General features: G+C 42.8%; 1 protein-coding gene across 10 annotated transcripts in view; it reads left to right on the top strand.

Moving 5' to 3' along the window:
• The window catches only part of LOC115803651 (sal-like protein 2), a 900219-nt gene that overhangs the window by 722286 nt on the left and 164552 nt on the right, over positions 1-13381 (top strand). For 7 of the 10 annotated variants that reach the window (XR_016391489.1, XR_016391490.1, XM_089905397.1 and 4 more), the window contains one exon: positions 3640-3756. The gene's annotated coding sequence lies outside the window, so the exon portion shown is untranslated. The other 3 variants (XM_089905407.1, XM_089905404.1, XM_089905400.1) reach the window with 1 other exon arrangement.

The raw sequence follows: 13381 nt of genomic DNA, 5'->3' as shown, positions 1-13381 counted from the left end.
CCTGTCTCCTGTTTATTTGTATTATTAGGGATTCAGGAATCTCAATGTAAAGAACTGTTTGCTCAATGTCGGTCAGCTTGTTTGTCTAGTTTCTTGTGCAGTTATTTGTGCTAGTGAAGTGAACACAGCAGAAGATTTGACAGGGTCATTTCATAGTTTATTCTTTCCCTAGGATTGGGTTTACTTTATGCAAAGTATGACTGTATTTATAGCAAGAAGTCAAAACATTGTTACTTGCTCACATCAACCATTTTAAGGCATGGAGACTTTGTTTCTGCAGACAGCTGTGATGTTACCTTACACAGGCTCTCAGGGCAGTGCTGTCAATCTAGTAACAATGGCTATGACTAAGTCAGTTGAACACAGGAATAGTCTTCTTCAAATGATACATATTCACCTACATAGATTTTCTCACCAGGTAAAATGATCTATTTTTTTAGCTCTTACTAAAATTAGGGTCTTGAGTAGAGTTATCCTGCTGGCAAGACTCTCTGGCTCAGCAGACCACCTAGGTACTCTTATATTGTTCTGCGTGTTCAGGAATCCCTAGGCTCAAGCATTGATTCTGGAAATTTACAGAGTTGTCTACAATGTGTAAACCAAAACCAGACACGATTCCTATCTCAAATTGCTTTCAGTTGAGTGAGGAGCAGGTAAGTAAAACAAATCGTATGCCCTGCCTGTGCTTCCACTAGCCTGGACCCAGCCATGTGGAATGAGGGCTCAGACTGGAAGTAGAGAGCTGATGCAGTTATCACCAGGGGAATGAAACCTGCTTGAATACTTTATTTCCTCTATTTAGATTTATTTTTGTTCTTTTATCTCCCTCTCCATTTCTTTGGCCTGTTTATCCTGATGTTTAACTCCCAATGCTCAGGTGTCCAACACCCAGTGTGCAGGACTCCAGAATGTTAGGGAAGAAGGCAGTGTTTACCTTCAGGTGGGTGTCCAGACATCCACCCTGTTAGGTGAGGATAGTGACTACATCCTCCAGTACCAATAAAACTATTATAACTGTTAAATTCTCCATTATGCAGTATGCAGAAAGCAAACAGCATGGCTGGCTGAGAAGCAGCAGGAGGTTTTGTTTGGAGTTACATAAAAGTTGACAGAACTATTCCTCTAGTTTCTTGATCCTTTGGTGGAATCGTCAAGAAAATCTTGGCTCATGTGTTATGCAAGACAAATCGCCCTGCAAGATCCCTGTATAGCACAGGGAACGATACTCAATATCTTGTAATAACCTATAATGGAAAAGAATCTGAAAAAGAATAGATACGTATGTATAACTGAATCACTTTGCTGTACACCTGAAACTAACACAACACTGTAAATCAACTATACTTCAGTGAAAATTTTTTTAATGTTTAAAAAATTTTGTTAACACTTTTATCCATTTAAAGAACTGAGATGCTTTTATTTGTACAGTGCCATTATTCCATTTGTCTTTCATTTGATAAAAATAACATAAAGAACACGAAGGCCTCAAAACTAAGGGGAGTATTCTAAGTTAGCAATACAGATGATTAGAAATATGCTTTTATTATTTAATTTGTTGCTATCAAACAAAAAACTGCCAATCTAAAAATTCCCATGTAATTCCTACACCCCAGAGGTTGGCAAACAGTTTTTCTGTAAAGGGTCAAATAGTAAATAGTTTAGGTTTTGAAGTCATATAGTCTCTGTCGTGACTACTCAACTGTGCTCTTATAACACGAAGCATCCATGGTCAATGCATAAATAAATGGACATGCCTGTTTTCCAATAAAACTTTATTTACAAACACAGGTGGCAGTCTGCTCTGCCCTGTGGGCTGTGCTTTGCCAATCCCTGCTATGCCAGAAGAATGTATCCATAAACTTCCAAAGATTTCTTTTTTTTAATAAATATTATCATATCTTTTTGAGGAGACTTAAAATAAAGAATACATTAATGGATAGAAAACAAGAAGAAGGAAATTAGATGATCCTAATGCCTAAGATACACTGATGCTGAGTTTTCAAGGGTGAGACACACAGATATGGACGCTACAATTAAGGAACTCACAGAAGTAGTAGTGAAAATAGGTCTTAATCAAATCATCAAAGAAATAAAGGAGAAACTGCAAATGTGAAAATGCAGAGGTCTATAAATCTAAAAATGCCCCCTGAGCTTCCTTCAGCTACAGACTCTTGGACAGATGTATAAGAATGAATAGGCATTTACTGTTTTTTTTACTCTTTGGAAGGGAGGAAAAAAATTTAGGAAAAGGAAAATAAATAAGAAATGCCCTGCAGTTGCTATGAAGGGGTCATATAGTAGGGAAAAGGTACTTTTAAGAAATTTAAGGACTTCCCTGGTGGTGCAGTGGTTAAGAATCTGCCTGCCAATGCATGGGGACATGGGTTCAAGCCCTGGTCAAGGAAGATCCCACATGCCATGGAGCAACTAAGCCTGTGCACCACAACTACTGAGCCTGCACTCTACAGCCCGTGAGCCACAACTACTAGGCCCACGTGCCACAACTACTGAGCCTGCGTTGCACAGCTACTGAAGCCCGCGCGCCTAGAGCACGTGCTCTGCCACAAGAGAAGCCACCGCAATGAGAAGCCCGTGAACTGCAACAACGAGTAGCCCCCACTCACCACAACTAGAGAAAACCCGCACGCAGGAACAAAGACCCAACGCAGCCCAAAATTAATTAATTAATTTTAAAAAAAGAAACTTAAATAATACCAGTATTGTTGAAGAGAGAGAGAGAGACAGAGAGGGAGAGAGATTAGGAGTACATTGTGAAATGAGGTTGGAGAGGTAACAAGATCCTAAATTATGCAAGGTTTTGTAGGTCATATTAAGAAGGTTTGGGACTTCCCTCGTGGCACAGTGGTTAAGAATCCTCCTGCCAATGCAGGGGACATGGGTTTGAGCCCTGATCCAGGAAGATCCCACATGCCGTGGAGCAACTAAGCCTGTGCACCACAACTAGTGAGCCTGCGCTCTTGAGCCTACGAGCCACAACTACTGAGCCCACACACTGTGACTGCTGAAGCCCATGCACTCTAGGGCGTGTGTACTCCAACTACTGAGCCTGGCCTGCGTGCTGCAACTGCTGAAGCCTGTGCACCTAGAGTCCGTGCTCCACGGCAAGAGAAGCCGCCACAATGAGAAGCCTGTGCACCGCAACGAAGAGTAGCCCTGGCTTACCACAACTAGAGAAAGTCCGCGTGCAACAATGAAGACACAATGCAGCCAAAAATAAAATAAATAAAAATTTTAAAAGAAGTTTCTCTTTATTCTAAGAGCAAATGGGGATCCAGGTGATTGACATGCTCAAATCTGCACTCTGACAAGATCATTCTCACTGTGGTACAGGGGACTACATTGAAGAATGATGGGGTGTGTCACATGCTGAGGAGCAAGGGACTAAAATGGATTTTTAATTAGGATGGTGGAGGTGAATTAGTGTGTGGGGTTTGTGACATCTTCTGGAGACCTTTCGGAAGCAAAGTCAACAGAACTGGGAGATAGACTGGATATAGTATTTCAAAAATGAATAACTATGAAGCAAAACACCCCATATGAGTCTTAATATACCCTGGGGATAGCAGAAATTGCTATTTGCCTAAAGAATGTCCATTCTCTCCTATTTCTTACTAATAGAGCCACAGTTTTGATGTGAGTGACAACATGCTGAGACTGAAAAAATACTGACATCCCAGACTCCTTTGCAGACGGGAGAAAGGTGGGGACATGGAATAACACTCTGGTCAGTGAAATGTAAGTAGCAGCTGTTGGGTGGATGTTCTGGAAATGATTGACTTGGCCAGCATGTACTCATTTGCCCCTTGACCTCTTTCTTTCTGCCTGGAATGTGTATAAAGTGGATGGATCTCTAGCAGTTTCTGCCAAGTATATAAACAAAAGTGACACTTTAAGGACAAGAGACAGAGAGCTAGAAGGAAGCCCCTTGATTTTTTATAACATGATGACGGTAGTATACCAGCCCTGGACTGCATATGATACATATGACAGCGCTTCTTTACGTGAGAGGAAAGTAAACTCCACCTTGTTGAAAAGATTAGTATTTGAAATTTTTGTAAGTTGAAGCTGACCCAGTCTCTAACTGATATAGAAGATGTTCATTAAAAATACAATGCATCGGGCTTCCCTGGTGGCACAGTGGTTGAGAGTCCGCCTGCCGATGCAGGGGACACGGGTTCGTTCCCCGGTCTGGGAAGATCCCACATGCCGCAGAGCGGCTGGGCCCGTGAGCCATGGCCTCTGAGCCTGCGCGTCTGGAGCCTGTGCTCCGCGACGGGAGAGGCCACAAAAGTGAGAGGCCTGCGAACCGCAAAAAAAAATAAAAATAAAAAATGCAATGCATCAGTGCATCAGAGTCTGATTGAGTAAGTGCCTAATAACCCAGATCTTCAAGGTGCTGTAGGTGATTCTGATATAGGTGATGTTGGTGGTTGAAGCTCTGGAATGTGGTTTTCACAGTCCTACCAACCTTTCGCCTGCCCTCCCCCACCTTTTCCACCAAGCATCACATAAGTACAAATGCGCTTTCTCCACAAACACATTTTCAGTAGCATCAAAAATGTATCAAAAAAACTATTCTTACCAGAAGCAAGAATAAAATGGATGGAAAACTGTTATATATGTGATAATAGAAGTATCCACTTTCAAAACACAACATTTTAGGACCTGGTAGCTGAGAACATCTCTCACTTGTATGGGGAAAGATTATGACTCTCTGATAAATTCCCATCTCCTTAATGGAGAAATTGAAGCTTGGAAATCACACAACTAATAAATGGGAGAATCAGATTCAGATCTTTGTCTCTACTACTCCAAAGATTCAGATCTTTGTATCTATTATTATACAATGTTTTCACTGCTCAGCTTTAAAATGAAAAGTTTGGTTGAAAGAGTCCTAAGATCCTTTTTAACTCTAATGTCTGATGAATCTACTGTTGGAATTAGAGAAATGCAAAAATCCTCTCATGCATCTCAAAGCCCCACCTAAGTCTTGAGGGGGCTGTACATATAACAGATGAGACCTTCTAATACTGACAAGTCCTTCCTCATCCTCCACAAGTGACCTGGTAAAATTAGAGCTTGAAAGGTCTTTAGGCTCATCAGTCCAAATCCTTTGTTTAAAGTGAGGAAACTGAAGGCTGCTACACCGATGGTGTGCTTAAGGACACAGAGCCAGGATGGGCAGAGCTGAAGCTGGTATTTCAGTTTCCCGTTCTAAATCTCATGGCCTTTACCCTAGTCTAACATGCTGCCAAAAACATCAGGAATTTGACAGGCCTCCCTTTCCTGTTGCCAGCTGTTTGTAGACTCTCCTTTGTGGGAAGACATAACCACCAACTCTACACACTGTTGCGGCTTCTAAGAGGCAGCTCTGGCAGGGTTTGCGTTGGGGCTGCAGTTGCCTGGTGAGCACTGTGTATCCGTAGCACAGAGGTAAGTAGCAGTGTCTGCAGCCTGGGAAGCCGTGATGGACAGGGAACTGCCTTTGATGGAGTTGTCAAACGTGACTCGCAGTCTTCCACTATGCTTCTCTCTCTCTTTTGAACGTATTAAAATCAGGTGGGCAAAGCCTCTCCTTGAATCCTGTCTGTACCAATGTAAGGTTTCTATAGCAGTTTTATAACTGCAGTTCATGGTGGCATTTTCACCCTCCTGGATGCTCAGGGCCTGAAGATTCTCTTCTCCTTGCTGGCTATTCACCCCTAGGCAGAAACACAAGGCCAGAGGCCAGGAGTGAGTCACTGCATTTTCACTCTCTAGTGTTTGCATTTCCTTCCATAATTTGGGGGTACATTTCCCAATTAACAAGAAGATTTTGCGCCTCTGTCTTGTGGGCTCGGAACTTTGGTCACCCTCTTCCCATCGCCAAGAGCCCCAACTCACTGGCCAGTTGAAGCCACAGAATCACCAAAGACACGGTCAGGAGTTTCTCCATTCTTCCTCCTTATTGGGATCACAGGAGACTCAGCTCCAGAGCCTGAAATGAAGCCAGGTTCCTCAGTCTAGTTCTTTTTTCTGGGTATATTTATCTAGTCTCTCTGGATCCCAGAGAGAGACTCAGGCTTCTTACCCAGCCAATCAGAGGGAGCTCAATCCTGCGCTTTCAATACCAACATGTTGATTTCAAACCAAGCAAGTCTGAGGAGAGAGGGTACTGCCATCTTGTGGTAGCAACATCATCCTGCTAATAGAGCCGGCTGTGGAAGGTGAAGTGTTAGAGCTGATACAGAAGAAATTACAAAGCTAGTCTATTCTCTGCCTTTATTACACTCCAGTTCTAGCCTAGAGTAAGAACAGATGCAGCTTAATTCATGTAAAAACTCAATTAAGAAAGAATATTGATGCCTGGTATTTACAGAATACCTCTGAGGAGCACTGTTAGGTTTCTTACAATCACTTCTGGCATTTTATATATAAGCTTTCTTTTCTTTTCTTTTTTTTTTTTTCCTAATTTGCCTAATGCTGGAATGAGATTGTATATAAGTCAGGGTTCTTATTGGTGAGTAACAGAAACTGACTCTGGCTGAATTAAGTAAAAAAGGAATAAGTTAATTAATATTGGGTTTGCCTCAGCATCTCCAATAGGGTCAAATAACTGGAGTCAAAAGCTATTGAGGGCTTCCCTGGTGGCGCAGTGGTTGAGAGTCCGTCTGCCGATGCAGGGGACACGGGTTCTTGCCCCGGTCCGGGAGGATCCCACATGCTGCGGAGCGGCTAGGCCCGTGAGCCATGGCTGCAGGGCCTGTGCGTCCGGAGCCTGTGCTCCGCGACGGGAGAGGCCAAACAGTGAGAGTCCCGCGTGCCGCAAAAAAAAAAGCTATTGAGTCAGTCTACCAAACATTTAAGGAAGAGTTAACACTGATCCTTCTTAAACTATTCCAAAAAATTGCAGAGGAAGGAACATCTCAGTGCTATCTGCTTCATCACTTTGGTCTTATGATCCAGCAGATCCAAAAATGATGCTTGGAGTTTCCATGGCAAATAGGATGGAGACATGGGAAACACCAACAGGAAAATGGCAGCATACTCCACTAGTATTGGGGGCTGGGGGGAATATACGCCCTTTTCTTTAAATATCGGCTCTCCTTTTAAGAAACAGCTTCTGACTTGCTAATTGACCATGGCAAAGTCTGAATATCTAACTTAGGAAAAAACTAACTTAGTGACCATGCAGCCTGAATTTCCGTCATGAACCAAGTGTTGTCCAACTACGTACCTGCACTGTTGATCATGCCCAGCAGCAATCTATCATCAAGCGGAAATGATATATAAGAGACTGGGCTCAGGCATCCCCAGAAGATCCAGGGAAGCTGAATGAGTAAGCACCTCAGATTCCTTTGACACAAACTCTTGTTTTGTATACTCTCCCTTAACCATGCCTATAAACACCTTCTGGGGAGTTCCTTATAATCAGTTAACTAAGGAACAAGAAAATCAAGCCTGTTTTTCATATGGATTTGCACATTATTTTGGTACCACACAAAACTAGCACTATAGCCCACTGAAGGATGAAGACGAAGGACAATCCCTCCACATCATCAGGAGATACCTTTTGGTTATTCATGTTCTCTAGACTGAGGGATGGCCAGAGGTACTGATCTACAGTGATTCTTGGGCAGCTGCTAATGATTTTTCTAGTAAGAGACGTGGAAGAAACAAGATCGGAAGATTAGTGCCAAGGAAATCTAGGAAAGAGGTATCTGGATGGACCTCTCAGAATGGGCACAGACTGTCAAGATAATTATGCACTATGTGGATACTGGCGAAGGGAAATGGAAGCTCTTAATAATGGACAAAACAGTGCACTCTATGGATGTGTCAACATCTTTCCCCAGCCACCCCGATGCTTGGTCAATGATCCCATGAGCAAAGTGGCCTTGCTAGCAGGAATGGAAGATATTCATGAAGTCAAAAACATTGATTTCCCCTTACCAAGCTTAACCTAGCTAATGCTGTTGCTCAGTGACTAATCTGCCAAACTCAGAGACTAATGCTGAGCCCCTGATGTGGTGCCATTCCCCAGAGAGACTGCCCAGACACCTGATGACGAGTGGATTGCATTAGACATCTTCCATGATGGAGATGACTGAGATTTGTTCTCACAGGAGTAGACACATGTGCTTGCATATGGATTTGTCTTCCTTGCTCATTGTACTCTGCCAGCATCATCCTTATAAACTCACAGAATGCCTAATTTCATCAAGGGATTGCCCACAGTATTTCTTCTGAGGAAGAAACTATTCTCACTGCAAAAGATTACAGCAGTGGGCACATGCCCATGGGATTATTTATCTTACCTCATACCCCATCACCCAGAAGTGGCTGGCCTGTTGAAATGTAGCATGGCTTATTGATTCCGTTATAGCATCAGTTGGAGAACAACTCTGTAAAGAGATGGGATTCTGTCTTATATGATGCAATATATGGTTTATAGCAGAGAGTATTATATGATGTTTTCTCCCCCATACCCAGAATGCATGAGTCCAGGAATCAAGGAAGTGGCTCTGGGAGTGGACGCTCTCATGATTATTACCAGTAACCTACTAGCAGTATTTTTGCTCCCAATGTTTGTAACTTTGAGCTGTATTGGTTTGGAAGTCTTACTCTCTAAAAGGAGGAAGGCTTTCACCAGGGGACACAGCAATAATTTCACTGAATTGGAAGATAAGACAGCCATGTGGCCATTTGGGCTACATATGTCTCACAGCAATGAATAGAAAATGAGGTTACTCTACTGACTGGAGTGATTGATACCAATTACCAAGGAGGAATTAGGTAGCTGCTACACAACAGATATAAAGAGGACTATGTCTGGAACCCAGGAGATTTCCTAGGGGAGCCTCTGGGAACTTCCAAGCCTGATACTAAACGTTAATGTTAAATTACAGCAAGCAATAAAAAGACAAGATTTTTGAGTACTCAGACCCTTTGAGAATGAAAATTTGGATCACACCACTAGGGAAGTAACCTAATCCACTGAGGTTATGGCTGAGGGCAGGGAAAATATAAACTGTGTAATAAAAAAAGGAAGCCGTCCATGTCAATTGCAGTATCGTGACCAAATTGGGAATCAAAGAATGTAGTAGTTTTCTATATTTTCTTTTTGCTCTTTACATGTGTCTTCCTTTGTATACATTGCCATTCTCTTCTTTCTCCTCACCGTAATCATTTTATATGCAGATCGTCAGAGATTAAGTTTACAATTTAGTCTAACAGCATTTTCAATGAAATTTCCTCTGAATTTTAGAAGTAATTAATACAGCCAGTGATCCGTAGTGACTGCTGGGATTATGGGTCTCCTCATTTGGGGGAAATGATGAGAACGTCTTCACTTGTTCAAAGGACAGCTTTAGCTTGTTAGATAGAAACATAGAGTCATTTCACCGTTGTTTGGAAGTTCAAACGTGTATGGAGGGGTGTGTAGGAAAGATCAGTAACCAGAAAGATGGGGCATGCCACTTATCAATTTATTGCCTTTCAATTATAAATCCACCCTTCATGAATTCAGAGGGTGACTCTGGACATGGACCTTGTAAACATTTCTCCTTTGCCAGCTGGCATGATGTTAAGCTTTGTCAGTAGAGGGAACGAGAAGGACACTGCAGGAAGAAGCAGCGTCTGTTCCCGGTCCAGGCATATTTTCCACACTTCTTTTTTGTTTTTGTTTTTGTTTTTGTTTTGCGGTGAGCGGCCCTCTTACTGCTGTGACCCCTTCCGCTGCGGAGCACAGGCTCTGGACGCACAGGCCTAGCGGCCATGGCTCACGGGCCCAGCCGCTCCGCGGCATGTGGGATCTTCCCGGACCGGGGCACGAACCCGTGTCTCCTCCATCGGCAGGCGGACTCTCAACCACTGCGCCACCAGGGAAGCCCTTTCACACTTCTTGTTCCTGCAGTGCTTGGCCATCCTGTGGGACACCAGTGATGCTCACCTCCAACAACATTTAATGACAGCCCCCCAGGTGGTTTCTTGGCAGGTTTCACAAGCAGCCAAGCAAATTCAGCAGCACTCCCTTGCCAGCTTCCTATAAATTGTGTTGCAACCCTGGGAGGTGTTCTTCTGCCTGTCAACCTTGTTCTCTGGCACCTCAGCAAACTTCCCCATCCAGCAGGCTGCAGCCGCACACTCCCCAATGAAGCCTGAGGCATTGGCTTGGTAGGAGAAGGGGGTACAAATTACAACGTGTTAGTTTCCTCGGAACTCTGGCTTAGTCCTAGAGATAACAGCATCTCCCTACCTATGCTATTCTTATGTTCTTTAGAGTTCTTTTTACTCATTAGTAAATAACTCCCTGTTATTAGTTAATAATTCTTTATATTAAACTTTCCTTGTTCAAATTACTGTGATGTTTCTCCTGATTGCACTTGATTTGGGTAGTATGGGTCCATGAAGTGCATGAGAGGAAAGGCATTAGCTGTAGAAAGATCAGCAACCACATGTCGGGAAACAGTATCCTCCTTTTCAGGAACTGTGCTTCAGTACGTCGTGATGAGCACAGGTGGGGGTGGATGCTATGGCAGAAGAGATAGAGAGGAGGGACTGCACCACTTAAGCCTGGGGAGTCCCTCTGGGCCAAGAAAAGGATTTTTATGCCATCACATAGTTTTATTTCAAAAGTATTTTTCCAGGTACTAATCTATAGAATAAATACACTTACTATTTTAAAAATTAATTTAGACATTGTAGGTAATGAGAATTTCCTTGAACAAATTTTTGAGATTAATCTATAGCTAACTGACAACTGATGGCAACTGTATCTCAGAGATAAACTCAGTGTCAGTCTCTAGAGAGAGAATGCCCCACTGTGGCCAAATAGGGAACTGAGAAATATTTTCAGTAACTCTTAAGGGGTTTGTGCTCTGCTTCCTTTGTAAAACCAGTTACTGTGTCCCTCAGAGCACAGTAATACACCGCTGAGTCTTCCTCTTGAGCTGATAGTTTTTTCAGATGGAAGGATGCCTCACCCTTGCTGAGGTCAGCCGTGAAACCTCTGATACTCTCTCTTGAGGTGTGTCTCAGGAGTAACTGGAGCTGTTGTTTGGGGTAGTGTACATACCAGAAGAGCTCAGGACTCCCAGAATATGAGTAGTTGCACTTCACCTGCACTGGGGACCCTTCAAAGACGGAGATGTGGTCCTCAGGCTGAGTCACTGTCTGGGCTCTTGTTCCTCCTGTAACACCAGTTCTGGATCAGGGATTGTCTTGCAGACAGAGGAGAATAGTTCGTTAAAGTGATTCTAAATCAGAAGACCAGAGAAAGATAGAATAAAAAGAGACTTTACTCACTGAGTGTGAATATCATCACAAGCACTGAGATGAGGGTGGGCTTCATGTCTGAGCTGTGAGGAAACAGGAAGCTCCTTTCTGCAGGTTTTTCCTGGAAACAGTTCAGCCACATGGACACCCTGACAGAGCAGTGAGTGAGTTTACACTGGCATGCAAAGTAGAATCTCTTCCTCAAAGGGCTGGCTGCTTTCTGGCTTTCTATCGAGTTCAAGTTGTGTAGCATCTTCCTCTAGAGGCCCTATCTGATACTGCAGATAATCTCGGGCTTCAGGAGGCCTTCAGTTCTGAAACAGAATGGTGAGGGATTTCCTCCACAGTTAGTAAGACAAAGTGTAATGCTGTACTAAGTGAAGAAGCATGTTACCAGAAAGGTCCAGATAGAGATATCGACGGAACATAATAGAAAGTCCAAACATACAAATTATTTATGGAAATTTAGTTATCAAAAAATAGGGAAAAGATGGTATATTCAGTAAAATATGTCTTCATGAATGGAGAGTCATCTAGAGATCAGCAACTAAATTTGGATGCATACCTTAACATCAGCTATGAAATAAATTCCAAATAGAGATAATTAATATTTTAAATAAAATGAAAGCATATTTTAATCAATTTCGGATGGTCATGAATTTTCTAAACATGAGAGTCAGAAAGAATAAGGGAAAATATTGATAGATCAGCCTTCACAGAAATTTAAGCTTCTGTACAAGTATGTTAATGAAATGTGTAAACATTACCATATCAAGGTATTTTCCATTCATCATCATTGATTGTGACCTTCCTCACACCAGGAATGGCCCTTTAGAATTTTAGTTGTACAGGTTTTTTTGACCTAAGAGTAAGGCAATTCTAGAAAGATGGTAGATTTAAAATGTCCCTGATCCCCTGTGCTTAGCCAAGGAGCTTCTGTGGAAGCCAGCCATGCTGTGCCAACAGAGCTTAAGTGAGGTATCCCATTGAGGCTCATATAGAAATCTGGGGTCAGTAGCAGGGAACTCCAGGATGAAGAGCAGAAAACAATAGGTTGTAGAGAAAGCTTGGCATGTACAGATCAATGGACATGTAAGAAGGAAACTAGTTGTTTGGGGAAAGCCTTTCCTCTAGTCCCCAAATAGCTGAGAAGAAAGTAACAGGTAGGCTGAGTCCCAGCTGTCCTTAACGAAGAGGAGTACAAGGAGATTGGAGAGCACAGAGATTTCCTTCTAGTTTTTCAGCAAGGTACTGGCATTGCTGCTGGGACCAGTGCCCTACTGTCTGCTACATTGCTGATCACAGGTATAGAAATATCTAGGCTTTCCACCCTCACAACATTGCCTCCACTTAAAGTGCCCCAGTAATCAGATATGTCAGGAAGGAGTAAAGAAAGGGAAAGGATACCTCAGAGAAAAATAAGGGCTTCATCTGGGGGAAATGTAGCCTGAAAAAATTATCAGAGTCAGTGACACAATTTCCCTAGCCAAAAATCAGGACACATAGTTTGACAGTGATCAAGAATTCATTTACAAGGAAGCTCTCACATAGAAAGAATATCTCACTCAATGCATTGTTTATTTATTGAATCTCTTAGAAGAAAACATAGGAAAAATACTCTTTGACATAAATCACAGCAAGATCTTTTATGACCCACCTCCTAGAGTAATGAAAATAAAAACAAAAATAAACAAATTGGACCTAATTAAACTTAAAAGCTTTTGCACAAAATCTACAGATTCGGTGCAATGCGTATCAAAATCCCAATGACATGTTTTACAATCCTAAAATTCATATGGAATCGCAAAGGACCCCAAATAGCCAAAGTAATCTTGAGCAAGTAGAACAAAGTGGGAGGCATTTCACTTCCTGATTTCAAAATATAATACAGGGCTTCCCTGGTGGCGCAGTGGTTGAGAGTCCACCAGCCGATGCAGGGGACACGGGTTCGTGCCCCTTTCCGGGAAGATCCCACATGCTGTGGAGCGGCTGGGCCCGTGAGCCATGGCCGCTGGGCCTGTGCGTCCGGAGCCTGTGCTCCGCAACAGGAGATGCCGCAACAGGAGATGCCACAACAGTGAGAGGCCCGCGTACCGCAAATAAA

This window comes from Delphinapterus leucas, chromosome 2, assembly GCF_059928025.1.
Source record: "Delphinapterus leucas isolate spDelLeu-1000000601 "Yukka" chromosome 2, BTC_Dleu_Yukka2, whole genome shotgun sequence".
NCBI classification, from domain to species: domain Eukaryota; kingdom Metazoa; phylum Chordata; class Mammalia; order Artiodactyla; family Monodontidae; genus Delphinapterus; species Delphinapterus leucas.
The sequence above is the reverse complement of the archived record's forward strand: the minus strand, read 5'-3'. Positions and strand labels throughout refer to the sequence as shown.